Source organism: Nomascus leucogenys, chromosome 6 (assembly GCF_006542625.1).
Source record: "Nomascus leucogenys isolate Asia chromosome 6, Asia_NLE_v1, whole genome shotgun sequence".
NCBI lineage: Eukaryota > Metazoa > Chordata > Mammalia > Primates > Hylobatidae > Nomascus > Nomascus leucogenys.
Genome location: NC_044386.1, coordinates 91,174,743 through 91,190,169, shown reverse-complemented (window position 1 = coordinate 91,190,169; position 15,427 = coordinate 91,174,743). Strand labels below are relative to the sequence as shown.

Genomic DNA, 15,427 nt, shown 5'->3' with positions numbered 1-15,427 from the left:
TTGCTTTTCTCTTAATCTCTTTCTTTAGATCCTTCATTTTCCTTCCTCTGTATTGTGTAGTTGAACAGCATCCATTTAAAATACACTGGTTTTTCCTCTTTGTTAGATGAGCCTCCTTTTAGGTTTCTTCTTTGGTTAAATCATTAAAAGGTGAAAGTTAAAAGCATTGAGATATCAAATTAATTTCTGCTCTATGAGCTGTGTTCCCAGCAATCTCCTCCAGTTTATTATTTAAAATACTTATTATTACTTTCAGCATCTCCTATCATTAGTAATGCTTATTTGTCCATTCATATCTGTGACTCCGATGGTGTCCTCCCAGATGTAGAAATATGATTCTTATCCACTTAGCATTTATCAGACAGAGCTACAAATAGGAGTGAACTAATCCAAATTGGTGGACTAGTTCTAGACTTAAATATTATGGTATGCTAGAACTCATACCAGGATCTCATTGCTGGTATCCCTCTTCAGTTCCATTGATTGTACAAAAAAAGGAATGGGGGGATGGAAGGCTAAGAACACCAATCTGTGTGGAAAACTGTCCACCTGTGTGTAACCATTTTATTGAGGAGGCTTAACTTGTTGGGATATTAATGCAAGTCAGTTTTTCTTTTTGTCTATAACTGCCTCTCAACTCCAGCCTGTCAAACTTCCCTTTCCCACTGGATACCAATTACCTTAACAGCATCTTGAAACCAATTCTATAATTTTCAAAAATTCATTTCATTCTAGTATTTAAGAGTCAGTTCTCTTCATATTAAAACTTCAGTCAGTTTTAATCCAGTGCTCTTCTCACTTCCTCCCAGGGCAGACTAGACCTTTATCTGGAACTTAAAACTTTGGGGGGTAGGTGGGTAATTTCTGTTTGTCAGATACTTCTGCCCTTCATCTTTCTTGACCCTTTCTCCCCTGATGTTGAGACTGGGAGGAGTGATAGGGGAGGCAGAATTCTGTATGATATCTCGGTGTTGAGATGGCAGTCCACTTTCTTAGTTGTTCAACACTGCTGTTCTGGCTCATTGTCAGTAGGCTAAGTAAAGATAAGTAGTAGCTCCAGTTTACCCTGTTGACAGTGAACTCAGTTCTATCTCATTTCTGTAGGCACTGATAGTCCCTTGCAAGATATGGTTACATCTTCTGGCTAAACCCTGGTTGTTGGCATTCACACCATATAGGAAGCTGTCAAACTCACAGGGCGGTTACAAGTTTTCCAAAATTCTAATATTTGTTTGAAAGCTCGAAATTTACTCACAACAAATATCGCCATTTGTTTCACTTGCAGTAACAGATTCCCTTCATACAATTTCAAACCACATACTCAAGAAGAATAATCAAACTTTGTCAATTATTGTAAATACTGTTTCATTAATAAAGCAGCTAATTTGGCTTGCAATTCAAAGAATTGCACACACTTTCTTGAGATAACCATCAGTATGTGACAGAGTTGCTGTATGTGTAATTTCCAGTTAATCATACAGAAAGTTGAAAATAGTTAATTTAACAGTTAAGAAGTAATAAAATTAATTTACACCTCTTGTTCAATGACATGAAATGAAACTGACTTTGTAAAAACTAAATGTGTGGTAGCGAAAGAATGTGAAGACTGCTAGAACCATTTGGTATCATTACCTTGATTCATGTAAAGGTGACAGCAGTTGAACCCACAATTCCTTTTATGTAATTAGTACAGATGTCAACAAGTGAAAATGGCCAATAGCATCTTAGTATAATTATGAAAATAATTTTGACATTGTAGACCCTGTGAAATGGTTTTGAGGACATCATCACACCCCAGCATCTTTGCTGGGGATCTGTGGGCTACACTCTGAGAACCACTGCACTGTAATACATATAATACTACCGGCTCACTGCACTTCACAGAAATATTTGGTGAGAATAATTCCTTTTCATATGCAAGATATAAATACCTACAAACAGATACTAGCTGTGTTTGAAGTGCTTACTAACCCTGATTATCTGGTGAACCATAACTGCAGGCATTGGGATATGATTTTTGAACAAGCTTGGATACCTAATTATAATACCACACAAAACAACCAGTCTTTTCAAAAAAAGCCTTGGATAAAGGATCTCTCCTTATCAGGAAAGCAAACTCCTCAGGAAGTGGTCTGATAATTCAGTTCTTTCCTATTTTTGTGACTTAACAAAAGACACTCAGCAGTGATCTTCCGTCTTGCCCTGAAGTGCTGTTTTTGAGTAAAATTTCATTAGGATTCTGAGATTTGTGTTTTAGCTAGTTATATATTGTTCTGTCTAGATGATGCATAGTTCCTCTTCCTCACACATTTAACCCATAAAGAAACCCTAGCAACGTGTACTTTCTTTGGGTCTTCATAAAGTATTGTGACTTTCTGCATGAGGGTAATATATGTCTTTTTCTAAATAGTCATCAGGTTTATTAAAGGCAATGCAATTCATTCCTTCATTATCACCATGGGTCTCTTTTACTGTTTAGGCTTACTTCGATTTATAGTATTTAATTTGTTTGTGCCCATCAATCATGCCTTGCCATTCCTTCTTGCATTCTTTCGCTATCATGAGCCTTATAGAATTTTCAGAAGAAATCAAAGCTCTCCTCATAGGCCTTATTCATTCTAACACTGGCATATCTTCTATTTGTCTCCATTGTTATCTTCTAAGTCTTAGGAGAAAATGAAAAAGTGAGTTTCAACTGATTCCCTCAAATAGGGTATCCTATTTCCCTCAAATAGGTATCACTCAGATCCCCTACATTAGAGCATTTAACTCTCAATATTTTTGTTACAGTATGAGAAGCCTATAATGGACTGGTCTCACAGAATTCTCACCCAAATTAAATAATTAAGACTGTCTGTTTCAGAATATCATTCTTAGAAAAAATAGACAATAGAATCATATATAGACTTCCTTAGACAGAGCATGGCAAATCTGTATGATTAGGTGATTGAATGTGGGTATTAGAAAGCCTGTCCCAAAAGGAAGGAGGGAGAGATGGATTAGACAGTACTATGTGCCAAATATGGTGAGAATACTAAGGAAGAAGTACTTAATTCTGCCTGGTGGCACAGGGAAAGGCTGTAGAAGTGACATGTGAGCTAGCTCTTAAGGGATGAGTTTAAATTAAGCAGATGGAGAAAGAACTACCAGTTGGTAAAAGTCCACAAGGTTTAATTCTGTAAAAAGCTATACAGCTTACAGATAAACTTGTATATATAATTGTGCAGAAGGGAAACCTTAAGTTAAAACCAAAATAGGCTTTGTTTTGAAGCAAACTCTAAGACATTAGTACTATGGGGCCTTGAAGAGTGAGCCAGGACTCACAAGGTCTCAGAGTTTAGTACTTAATGTAAATTTTGGTGCTTTATATCTTATATTTATGATAGGGAATGGGAACTGATGTTAGCTACTATTTTTTAGCCATAAAAACAATTTCTTCCTGGGTCGTCTTCAAGGTTCTCAATAAGAATAGCCAAAAAGGGGCTGGGAGTGGTAGCTCCCAGAACTTCGGGAGGCCGAGGCGGGCGGATCACTTGAGCTCAAGACCAGCCTGGGCAACATGGTGAAACCCCATCTCTACCAAAAATACAAAAAAAATTAGCCAGATGTAGTGGTGTTTGCCTGTGGTCCCAGATACTTGGAAGGCTGAAGTGGGAGGATCGCTTGAGCCTGAGAAGCAGAGGTTGCAGTGAGCCAACATAGCACCACTGCACGCCAGCCTGAGTGACAGAGTGAGACCCTTTGTTAAACAAAAACAAACAAAAGAGTAGCTGAAAAGAATCCTAAGACTAATCTATTTATTTATTTATTTAATTTATTTATTTTTGAGACAGAGTCTTGCTGTTGTCAGCCTGGGCTGGAGTGCAATGGCATGATCTCAGCTCACTGCAACCTCCGCCTCCCCGGTTCCAGCAGTTCTTCTGCCTCAGCTTCCCAAATAGCTGAGATTATAGGCGCCTGCCACCATGCGTGGCTAATTTTTGTATTTTTAGTAGAGACAGGGTTTCACCATGTTGGCCAGGCTGGTCTTGAACTCCCGACTTCAGGTGATCCACCCACCTCGGCCTGGTCAACAGCGAGACTCCGTCACAAAAAAAAAAAAAAAAAAAAAAATCCTAGGTTAAAATATCACCGGCACTTTGGGAGACCAAGGCATATGGATCCTTGAGCCCAGGAGTTTGAGACCAGCCTGGGCAACATGGTGAAACCCCATCTCTACAAAAAAACAAAAAAAAGAAAGAAAAAAAAATTAGCCCTGGTGGCGAGCACCTGTAGTCCCCAGCTACTAGGGAGGCTGAGATGAGAAAATCACCTGAGCCTAGGAAGTCAAGGCTGCAGTGAGCCATCACTGCACTCCAGCCTGGGTGACAGAGGGAGACCCTATCTCAAAAAAATTAAAAATTAAAAAAATTAAAAAATAAAATAAAAATGAATCAGCAAGCAGAATTCAATAGCCTATCAATATAAAAATATAAACCTTTACCAAGGAGGATTTAACCTAGGAATGCAAGGATGACTCTATATTAGGATAGCTATTAATGTAATTCACCATGTTTGTTGATCTGTGGAGAAAAGTATTATCCTCATAGATATTTTAAAGGCATTTGATATATCAGCATTCTTTTTAAAAACATTCTTATTAAAACAGGGATATCTTATATTCTTAGCATGATAAAAAGATATCTGAACCCAAAATCCAACATCTTGCTTAATGGAAGAACACTGGAAGCATTCTGATTAAAATCAGAAAAGGCAAGGCTATCCATTATCCCCACTATTATTTGACATTGATTTGAAGGTACTAGATAAAGCAATTAAGAAAAAAGAATTGGAGATATAAAATAAAGAAATAAAATTATCACTATTTCCATTATGATTATATACATGCAAAACTCAAGAAAATCAACTAAAGAACTTAAAAATGATAAAAGAGTTCAATAAGGTGTCTGAGTACAATTAATAAATTTTACTTATACAAACAACCACTTGGATGATATGATGGAAGAAAAATGCCCATTTGTATATTGTACACACACACACTTTAAACATCAACATCAAATACCAAAGAACACACTTAACAAGAAATGTAAAAGATTTGTACAAAGAAAGCCTTAAGGCTGGGCGCAGTGGCTCACGCCTGTAATCTCAGCACTTTGGGAGGCCGAGGCAGGTGGATCATGAGGTCAGGACATCGAGACCATCCTGACTAACATGGTGAAACCCTGTCTCTACTAAAAAACACAAAAAAATTAGCCGGGTGTGGTGGTGGGCGCCTGTAGTCCCAGCTACTCAGGAGGCTGAGGCAGGAGAATGGCATGAACCTGGGAGGCGGAGCTTGCAGTGAGCCTAGATTGCGCCACTGCACTCCAGCCTGGGCTATAGAGCAAGACTCCGTCTCAAAAAAAAAAAAAAAAAAAAAAAAAGGAAGCCTTAAAACCTCAAATATTACAAAAGAAGACTTAAACAAATACATTTGGAAAGAAAGGCTAAATTTTGTAATGGTGTCAGTTCTTCTAAATTAATCTATTCATATATTATTGTTTCAATACCCACTAGGAGGGAAAGAGGATATTTTCTTAGTCTCAACTTTCAGACTCATATAACTACCATGGGCTCCACTTGGCATCAGAATCACTTAGGATATGGGACTGGAAGTATAGCATGCCTGCAGAGAGCATAAGATCATCCTCGTGTGGGAGCCGTTGCAGCGGTCCACACAACCATCAATGAGTTATCTTTGGCCTCTGAGTCACAACTCAGGTGCAAGGAAAAAGGACTCCACATCCAATGGATGCAGAACTATTCTGCCTTTGAAGTTTTATGCCTGTACCGGAATTAACCTCTTGTAAAATTCCATAGATATTGTTTCCAGGGTCCCCTCAAGGGGTATGTCCAATTACAACAGACTCCACTTTCAGGGAATTCCAAATATATGACTTTGTATGGGATATTTACAATTTACTTCTTCTCCAGATGCAGTTTATCAATCAGATTAATTTTTGCCAGAGGTGATGTTGCCTAATAACATCATTTGCATCCTGCCTTTATCAGGTTTCCAGGGGTCCTGTGCTAGAACATTTGACCAAAGATCAGCCCTTACACAGACAAGGAACGAGTTTCATAACTCTTTACTTACAAATGTGGTCTCAACAAAAATAGCAAAAGAATACTTTGGGGCTCTTTACAAGTTGATACTAAAATTCATAAGAAAATAAAGAAGCAGAATAACTAGGAAAATTCTAAAAGAGAAAAATAAAGGATTATAATGTGAGTGGCATTTCAAAGGTCTGGTATTCACTAAATGATGTGGGGAAAATGAATATCCATGTAGGGAAGAAAAGAAACAAACAAACAAAAAAGCCGATTCAGGCCAGGCACAGTAGTTCATGCCTATAATCCCAGCACTTTGGAAGGCCAAGGCAGGAGGATTGCTTGAAGCCAGGAGTTTCAGGCCAGCCTTGGCAACAATGCGAGATCTCATCTCTACAAAAAATTTAAAAGGTTAGCCAGGCATGGTGGTACATGCCTATAGTCCGACGAATTGGGGACACTGAGGTAGAAGGATCCCTTGAGCCCAGGAGTTCAAGGCTGCAGTGAGCTATGATTGTGCCACTGCACTCTAGCCTGAGCAAGAGTGAGACCCTGTATCTTTAAAAAAAGAAAGAAAGAAAAAAAAAACCTGATTCACATCAAAGACTAAAACATAAAAGTACTGGAAGTACAGCTCTGGCACTCCATCCTGGCAGAGGTTCTCACTGCCCTGCATCCTGTAGAACCCAAGTACCCTACCTCTCTACCTTAATACTGCCAAAATATCCAAGTAGTTTAACTCAGCTCAAAGGGCAATTGGGAAAGAGCACAAGGGGAAATCAGCAAAGTTATCAGCTAAACCTTTTCATGCAAAAGTTGAAACCAAGCCATAAAAGGTGGCTGCAGAGGATACATCTTTAGGGTGAAAAAAGTGCAAAGAAAAAGGGAAAAGGGGAGCAAATGGAAAGAGATTAACCAAAAAACATTTATCTTCATAAAACAGAAACTGAAAACAAGCAAGAAAGAAGCTAAGTGTGATTAAAGATCTCTTATTAAGTCAGGGGTCCCAGTATCTCATTGTACAATTCAGAAGAATTTTTAAATAAACTATAAGTGTACCTTTTTAGAGCTCTGAAAACACAGCTTTTAAGAAGAGAACTCCACTTCCTCCCATTTGAAAGGAATGAATTAAGTGCTAGTTTATTTTTCTGTACAAACTGAGAATAATTAGCTCTCTATAAGCCTAATAATGTCTTAAACTGCTTCTTGATCTTGGCTCTCTGTCAAAAGCATATTATCTATGATGTCTTTGGTAGTGGTAGTCCAGTCCATATTTTTCTGATAATCCTGTTAATGTGCTGTAAAGGATTGGAAATCTGGGTATTGTGTATAATATTAAATTGTGATTTAGTAGGACTTGAGACCTACTACTTATCAACAGTTCAAGATAATTGTATTTGATATTCTCATTTTAGGAACAGTTTGCCTGCAAAGTTTAAGCCAGGAAGTCACTGGAATAGTTACTGAGAAAAAGGATGACAATATGGCTTTATATTTTTTCCAGTACTTGCATTAAGAGTTGGGTACAAATTATTCACGTAGTCTGTGATCAATCAAAACCAATACAATCCCTATTATGATGGAAAAATATAATCTTGGACAGGGCTTTGCTATTATATAAGACCATTAAAGAAAAAAGTTGAAAGGTTCAGCAACAAAAACCAAGTATTATTGTGTGACAAAAATGACCATAAGGAAAGTAAAAGGGAAGTGACGTACCATAAGAAAATATTTTCAATTCCTATTTCAAAGTCTAATTTTCCTTAATAAAGAGAAGCTCCTATAAGTAAATAGAAAGATTAGCTACCCAGTGAAAAATGAACAAAGGATACTATAAACTACTTCTCAGTGTTATCTACAGATCCTTTTCAGGGAGGTCTACAAGGTCAAATTTATTTTTATGATACTGTCAAGAAAATATTTGCCTTTTTCACTCTGTGACACACTGATGGCAGAAAAACAATTATGGAAAAAACCACTACAAAAGAATATACAGTGAACATGGATCCAAAAGAAAAAATTCGGCTGGGCACGGTGGCTCACGTTTGTAATCCCAGCACTTTGGGAGGCCGAGGCGGGCGGATCACGAGGTCAGGAGATCGAGACCACGGTGAAACCCCGTCTCTACTAAAAATACAAAAAATTAGCCGGGCGTGGTGGCGGGCGCCTGTAGTCCCAGCTACTCGGGAGGCTGAGGCAGGAGAATGGCGTGAACCTGGGAGGCGGAGCTTGCAATGAGCCGAGATTGCACCACTGCACTCCAGCCTGGGCACAGAGCGAGACTCTGTCTCAAAAAAAAAAAAAAAAAAAAAAAAAAAAAAATTCCAGTTTGAAAAAAGTAAATTCATGCTTATTATAGAAAAGTGGGAAAGTGAAGGATATTATTCCAGTCAGGAAACTACTGTTAATAATTTAGTGTATTTGCAAATTTTGTATTACTCATTTTTACAACCAATGGTATACAACCTTATGTACTGTTTTTAACACAGTATTAATATTTTCCCATGTTTCTAAAAGCTCCATGTAATCAACTTTTTAAAAATTACTTTAATCTTTTTAAGACAATTCTAGGCTGTAGGAGTTTCCATTTTTCTTTGTTTTGTTTAATGCTTCTTAAAAGAGATCAGATCTGTTGAGTTTGTTTGATTTTCTTCAGCTATATTAAAAGATTTGCAGCTAACTCATGGTGAAATACTCCGGTGGCCAGCTGATGGTATGAACACTGAAAAAAGGCAGTTCTTTTATTGAATACTGGAATGTGGACACTAGGAATAAACTCAGATTTTCAAGCTCCTTGAGGCTTTTAAATCATATTATTTATTCATTTGGCTATAAATAGTCAATGTCAAATGGAACTGGATGATGTCCTGGAATTTATAACATAAAGAATGCTTTGTCATTTTTTGTTAAATTTGCAGACCGATCTTCTGTTTTCAGCTTGTTTTTCTTAACATGTTTTTTCCTTGTTGATTTTAGAACTAAAAGTGGAATAGCAATATTGTTAATCCTCCTGATTTTATCCCATTATGTGTTTTAGTTTTGGAGGAGTTAGCCTGAATGCCCTTAGAACTACCCTCCAGCCTTTACCTTATCACCTGCCCTAGATCATGGGTTTCTATTTTTGAGACAGCACTTTTCCTTTCTTTCTTGCCAAAATCAACTCAGAAATTTGTCAGTTTAAAGTCACATAATTTTCAAAGGATATTCCTGTATTTCCATAAATAGCTAACTTTGAAAAGGAACTCTTAAGTATCTTTTTTATTGCAAAATACAACACATACTGAAAAACACAGAAACATATTCAGTTTAAGGAATTATTATAAATGAACATCCACATACCACCCCAGCTCAAGAAATAGGACATTGCCAGCATCCCCAGAAGCTCTCCTCTTTCCCTTTCTAGTCACAATCCTCTTTCTCCTCCAAAGGTAAGCAGTAACCTGATTTTTACATTAATGACTTATTTTGTTTTGTTTTTTGTTTGCTACCAAAATATGTATCCCTGAGCACTATAGTTTTGCTTTACCTAATTTTGAGCTTTATATAAATGGTATCATCTAAGATGTATTATTTTGTCTCTGATTCATTTCAGTCAACCTTATGTGTGTAAGACTTATTCATATTTTGTTGTAGCTCATTTTCATAACTGTATAGTTTATCAGTGTATGCATTATACCACAATTTAGTCTACTGTTGATGGACATTTGGGCTGCGTTTGGGGAATTATTATTTTAATGGACTCATACATGTATTTTTGTTGGAGAAATATACAGGAGTGGATTTGCAGGGTCACAGGATATATGTATCTTCAACTTTAGTAGATAATGCCAAACTTTCTTCCAAAATGGTTGTTAATATGTTAGCAGTGTGTAGGAGTTCCCGATTGCTCCACCTCCTCCCAGCACTTCTATTGCCAGATTCCTTAATTTTAGCTATTCTGATGGGTGTGTTATTTTTAAAAATTGTATTTTTTGTTGTGACTCTAACATGTATGTGTGTATATATACATGTTGGCCATTTCTATATCCTCTTTTGTGAGGAGCCTGTTCAAAGCTCTTGCCTGTTTTTCTAATTGGATTGTCTGTCTTTTTCTGATGTTCTGTAGGGATTCTTTATGAATTCCAGATACAAATCCTTTGTTGTTACTTTCGTTGCAAATTTTCTTCCATTCTATGGTTTGCTTTTTTCCTTTCTTTTTTGATGAACAGAGGTTCTGGATTTTAATGTTGTTAATCAGTCTTTCCCTTTAGGATGAATACCTTTTAGGGTCATGTTTAAGAAAATTTTTCCTTTCCACGATGCCCTGCAGTTCCCTTTTGTTATAAATTGGGAGCCTTTTTATGTGTGGGTCTGTTTCTAGGTGCTCTGTTTTGACTATCTTTGTACCAACACCACCACTATTTTATTTACCATAGCTTTCTAAAAATATCTGGTAGAATAAGTCATCCTACCTTCTTCAATGGTGTTTTGACTATTCTTCGCTCTTTATATTGCCATATAAATTATGGAATCAGCTTCAAAAAATTCTCTTGGGATTTTTATTGGGATTGCATTGGATCTATAGGTTGCCTTCTGAAGAACTGACATTTTTACGATACTGATTTTTCCCATCTGTGAACATGATATATCTCTTCATTCACGTAGATCATTAGCTGCTCTCAAAAGTGTTTTATAGTTTTGTATGTTGAGATTTTACACATCTTTAGTTTGAATTACTGCTAGGTATTTAATATTTAAATGCAATCATTGGTATTATTTTAAAATTTTTATTTTCTGTTGTTGTATAAAAATACAATTGATTTTGGTATTTTTCATCTTGTGTTCAGTGATTTTGCTGAATTCACTTATTCTAATAAGTTTTCTGTGGACTCCTTTGGATTTTCTACCTGTACAGTCATATCATTCATGAATAATGATAGTTTCATTTGCTCTTTTGTAATCCTTATTCCTTTTCTTTCTTTTTCTTATGTAAGTTAGAACCTCCAGTGTTGAATGGAAGTGGTGATAGTGATCATTACTGGCATGTTCCCAGCCCCAAAGGAAAAGCTTTCAACCTTTTACCACCCAGTGTGATGTTTGCTATAGAATTTTTGTAGGTACTTTATGAGATTAAGCATGTGCCCTTCTATTCCAGGTTTTCTAAGAGTTGTTATTGTGACAGAATGTTGAGTTTTATGAAATGCCTTTCCTGCATGTATTGAGGTTTTATCAGACTTTTTTATTGCATTGATATGACACATTACACTGAGTCCATTTCTAATGGACTACATTAGACTACTACATTATAATGTAGTATCATTATATTATATGTATGTAGTAGTATCATTATACTACTACAATAAATCCAATTTTTCATATATTTAAAATTTTTATATTACATTTTCTATATTACTTGATTCCATTGTAGTTAGGATATTGTTTAGGATTTTTGCATGTGTTTATAAGTAAAGTTAACCCATAATAATCCTTTTTTGTTTTTGTTTGTTTGTTTGTTTTGAGACAGGCTCTCATTGTTATCACCCAGGCTACAGTGCAGTGGCATGACCTTGGCTCACTGCAGCCTCAACCTCCTGGGCTCCCGCCTCAGTCCCCCATGTAGCTGGAACTACAGGCACATGCCACCACACCTGACTAATTTTTGTATTTTTTTTTTTTTTTTGTAGAGAAGGGGTTTTGCCACGTTGCCAAGGCTGGTCTTGAACTCCTGAGCTCAAGCGATCCACCTGCCTCAGCCTCCCAAAGTTCTGGGATTGTGGGCATGCACTACTGCACCTGGCAATAATCCTTCTTTTTAATGTATTTGTTTTGTTTTGTTATCAAAGTTACGCCTGCCTCTAAAGACAAGTTAGGGAATAGTTTCTTTTTTAATTTTGTGGAAGAATTTGTTATTTCTTCTTGTTTGCTGCTGAAATCTAGGCCTAGAGTTTTGTTTTTGGAAAGATTTTGATTCTGGATTCAATTTCTTTAATATTATTCACATTTCTAATTTCTTCATTGATGGTATTAATTAGATTTTTGTAGAAATTTCTCCACTTTGTCTAAAATTTTATATTTATTGACATGAAGTTGTTTTTAGTAGTCTCTTATCCTCTTTGGGTCTACAAGATTTGCAGTGATATCCCCTTTTTCATTCCCACCTTTGGTTATTTGTGACTTCTCTCTTTTAGTCTTGCTAGGGTTTTAAAAATTTTATTAGGCTCTTCAAAGAGCTATGTTTGGCTTTGATTGTCTTTATTCTAATGTTTGTTTGCTCTTTTCTTTATTGCTTTTGTTGCAGGGGGAATTTATTCTGTTGTTCTTTATCTAGTTTCCTGAAATAGATTCTTACATCCTTAATTATGAATCTTTCCTTCTTCTCTAATGTATGTATTTAAGGCTGTAACTTTAAAGTAGACAGAGCTTACATGGGTTTTCATATTGTTTCATTCAAAATATTTTCTAATTTCCATTGTGATTTCGTCTTTGACCTTGGTTTGTTTTAAAGTCTATTTCTTAATTTCTGAGTATACAATAATTTTTAATTTTCTGTTTGTAACTGCATTATTAGAAAACTTGTTTTAAATTACTTTAATGGTCAGATAAATTATTTCAACCCTTGGAATTTTGTTGTCTTGCTGTGTGTGCTTTAAAATGAGTATTCTGTAGTTAGATACTGAAGTCTGTATATGTCTGTTAGATTGCTTATATCAAGTTCAGTTTTACATCATTTCTGATTGCGTGTGTACACTTGTTCTCTCAGTACTGATTATAGTCTATTTCTTTTAAATAGTTCTGTCAATATTTTACTTTAAATTTTTTGAAGCAATTTCTTAGGTACATACATATTTGGAAATGTTATTCTTCATAATATGAACCTTTGTCATTGTGAGGTATCCCTCTTTATCACAGGTAATACTTCTTAAAGTTTACTTTGTTTACAGTTAATACAGCTGTACTAGCTTTATTTTGGTATTTGCATGGTATGTCTTTTTTTTCCCATTTCTTTACTCTCAGCCTTTCTGAATTCACATGTCTCTTATAAACATCATATAGTTAGGTTTTCTTTTTTTTTATACGGCCTGACAATCTTCAAATTTTAATAGGGGCATTTCATCTATTTACATTTAATATACTCACCAATATATTTGGGCTTAAAATCTGGTTTTTATGTGCTTTTTATTTGTCCTGCCTATGTTCCTTTTTCGTTTCTTCCTTGCCTTTTTTGCTCTTTCTTGCATTTTTTGACTACTTTTTTATTCCATTTTTTCTTTTGTTTGGAAGTTTTACTCTTTTACTATTATTTTAGTCATTAACCAAATGGTGAAAACAGATCTGTGATCTATCAGTGTTTGTTAACTAGTAGTTTTATCTTTTTTCCAGATAATACAGGTGTTTTAATATGCCTTACTATGATATGATTTTGTTCCTCTTGTTGTTGTGTATCTTAATTGTCTGTGTTTTAAATTCAACACATCGCTATTTTGTTTTATGCAGTCACTATTTAAACATACTCACTTTTCATTGCCTTTCATTATTTCTCGCACCTCTAACTTTTCTTTGAGACATTTTCAATCTTTCCTTCAATATTTCCTTTAGTGCAGGTCTGCTGGTGTGAGATTCTCCTCTTAGTCTGTCTGAAATGTCTTTATTTCACCTTCATTCCTGAAAATTATTTTCTATATATAACAATCAAGCTTGGCAGTTACTTTTTCATCACCATGAAAATATTCCATTGTTTTCTGCATTCCATTATTTCTGTTGAGAAATAAACTTTGAATCTAATAGTTGTTCCTTTTTTGCAAGTAATTTGCTTTTTGTAACTGCTTTTAAGTCTTTCTTTTTGCCTTAGGCCTTTAGTTTTTAACAGTAGTTTGTCTAGGTATAGACTTCTTTTTATTTCTCTTTCTTAGGGGTTGTAGTCTTTCTTAAATTCCTAGGTTAATATCTTTAACTGCTTTTAAAAAATTATCTGCCATGATCTCTTCAATATTTATAGGATCTCTCTCTTGTCCTGATATTTGCCCAGGCTGGAGTGCAGTGACATAATCTTGGCTCACTGCAACCTCTGCCTCTTGAGTTCAAGCAATTCTCTTACCTCAGCATCATGAGTACTGGGACTACAGGCGCATGCCACCACACCGTGCTAATTTTTGTATTTTCAGTGGAAATGGGGTTTCTTCATGTTGGCCAGGCTGGTCTTGAACTCCTGACCTTAGGTGATCTGCCCACCTCAGCCTCCCGAAGTGCTGGGATTACAGGCATGAGTCACTGCACCCAGACATTCTTTTACTTTCTTTTGTGAATTTTTCCATTCTATTGTTTCTTCCTGCTTGGTTCAGGATTTTTCTTTTGACCTAATTTCCAGTCCACTACTTCAGCTATGTCTTCCTATCTCCTTCAGCATGGTTATTTTAAATCTGATAGTCACAATATCTGGAGTCTTTTAGGGTTTCTGTTTTCTGTCATTTTTACTAGTTTTCATTTACATTGTCTTGTCTCCTTTTGTGCCTGTTACCTTTGATTATTTGTTAGAGTATTTGAAAAACTATTTTTAAAATATTTTGAGGCCTAGATAATGTTACTTTCCTCCAAGAATGTTTTCATTTTTTTCTGCCTGGTCCTAAAGTATTAGCAATCTGAGATTACTTTAATTCATTTTTAGGGATTAGAATTTTCTGGGCCATTCAGATGACTTGAAGCTAGACTACAGTATCTGCGAGGACTTTTATAATTTCAGTTTACTCTTATGTCTAAGAAACAAACCTTGGGGATCCCAGTGTCAGGCACGGAGGTTTTGCCAGGCAGCAACCCACACCATTGAGTGGGTCTGGCTCCAACTTTTATTCTCTACCCCAAGATGATGGCAAGCTTTTTCTGTAAAGGACTAGAGAATAAATATTTTAGTCTTTGTAGGCCAATCTCTGTCTCAACAATCAACTCTGCCATTGTTCTGCAAAAGCAGCAATAAACAATAAGTAAATTAATGAGGATGAATGTATTCCAATGGACCTGTGTTTACAAAATATGTGCAAGGCTAGATTTGCCACATGGGCTATAGTTTGCCATCCTCTGCTGTAGCATGTGAAAAGCTCTGTTTAGAGTCACAGCCACCTCTGACATTTAGATTAGCACTAAATGCTGGACTAGCGTCTCCTTAATCTATCTTGTTAGCTCTTCAGTGCCTTCAAGCATATGTTGAGTTTTTATGTTTCTTAGCAGGAGATTAACCTAAAAACTTTAGTTTGCCACTACCAGAAGAAAGTCATATATAAAGTAACCAATGTTGGAAAAAAAAAAGGAAGAAGAAGGAAGAAGCAATGAGATTTTCACACTCTGATCTCAAGAATAGAAGTTTCCT

General features: G+C 35.9%; 1 protein-coding gene across 5 annotated transcripts in view; it reads left to right on the top strand.

Annotated features, from left to right (window-relative positions):
• Positions 1-15,427, top strand: part of MYO9A (myosin IXA) — a 304,154-nt gene that overhangs the window by 267,922 nt on the left and 20,805 nt on the right. The window lies entirely within an intron of this gene.